Genomic DNA, 1,209 nt, shown 5'->3' with positions numbered 1-1,209 from the left:
TTTTGTTTTTTTTTTCTTTTTTTTTTTTTAACCTTTTTTTTTTTTTTGATGGATAGACTTCGAAATATCTCAAGCTGTTCTCCTGTGTCCAACACGTCCCTTTGCAGATCTCCTTGATATTTTTCCCTCCAATTATTAGTATTATCACCATTATTTTATTTTTAGCTATTACAAGACTTTTTTTATTTCCAGATGTTAGTCCACACCTATTCCGCCATGGTGAGTTTGGATCCATGTTGTACTAGAATTGCATGTTCTCTCTCTCTCTCTCGATCTGTTGTGTCTCTCTCTCCCTCTCTCTCTCTTTTTAAACGCCTTTGGCTTGGTAATTTAGCACAATAATTGGAGGAGGCTTGCAGCTGCTTCTCCCTTTTTGCATTGTGTGTTCCCGATTTGAGCTAGGGGAGTCTTGGGGGAAGAGCAGGGGGAAAAAGAACTTTTTTTCCGTGTTGTTTTGTTGTTGGTTTGTTGTTTGTTTTGTTTTTTTTTTTTTTTTAAACCATGTGTACCATTGCTTGTGGGGGTTTGAGCTACACTCTGTGGAATAGATATTTTTCTTGTTTACTTTAGCCTCACAGCTTCAGTGCGTTGGAGTTGGACAAAACTCCTCTCCCACCTTTTCTCTGAAGCCTCTATACACTCCCCCCACCCCCTATCCCCCACACACACCCCAAAGACTTTTCATTACAATTAACCCCCACCCCATTCTCCGGAATATAATATTGAAAAAGGAAACAAAAGACACTGGAAGTTGCTGCAGAAATCATAGCGGCTGGATTTGCTCAATACTGATGTTTCATTTTTATTTTATTTGAATTTTTTAAAATTTATTTTTAAGGGGTAGACTCCCTTTAAGCAAAGATTCCCTGTAAATTTTATTTTGGCTTTTTTTTTTTCCCCCCTTTTTTTTTTTATTTTTTTATTTTTATTTTTCCCAAGTCCTTTTTCACACAACTTCTCACCTCGGAGTCTTCCGAGAAGTGCAACTTTCTTTTTGGGCTTTTCCACGTGAAAATGGGTTGGTGATTTTGAGTTACAGGACTTCAGCAGAGGGAATAAACAGAGGTTGGGAAAATTTAGGCAGGAGAAGGGGTGGGTTGTCTTCATAGAAGGGTGTTCTTGTGCTCTTAATTTATTATTTTTTTACCTTTGGTTTGATTTGAGGGGGCTGTGGATGGGGAATTATATTACTGGTCTGAAATTGCAGAT

General features: G+C 37.7%; 1 long non-coding RNA gene across 1 annotated transcript in view; it reads left to right on the top strand.

Moving 5' to 3' along the window:
- Window positions 1-669, top strand: part of LOC121672411 — a 5,158-nt gene extending 4,489 nt beyond the window's left edge. Inside the window, exon 2 of the long non-coding RNA XR_006018878.1 lies at window positions 193-669. This is a non-coding gene — a long non-coding RNA (uncharacterized LOC121672411). The remainder of the gene's footprint in view (window positions 1-192) is intronic.
- The last annotated feature ends 540 nt before the right edge of the window (window positions 670-1,209 follow it).

Source organism: Corvus kubaryi, unplaced genomic scaffold (assembly GCF_017639235.1).
Source record: "Corvus kubaryi isolate FWS band 111438036 unplaced genomic scaffold, C.kubaryi_AGA036_p1.0 61958, whole genome shotgun sequence".
Taxonomy (NCBI): Eukaryota; Metazoa; Chordata; class Aves; order Passeriformes; family Corvidae; genus Corvus; species Corvus kubaryi.
The sequence above is the reverse complement of the archived record's forward strand: the minus strand, read 5'-3'. Positions and strand labels throughout refer to the sequence as shown.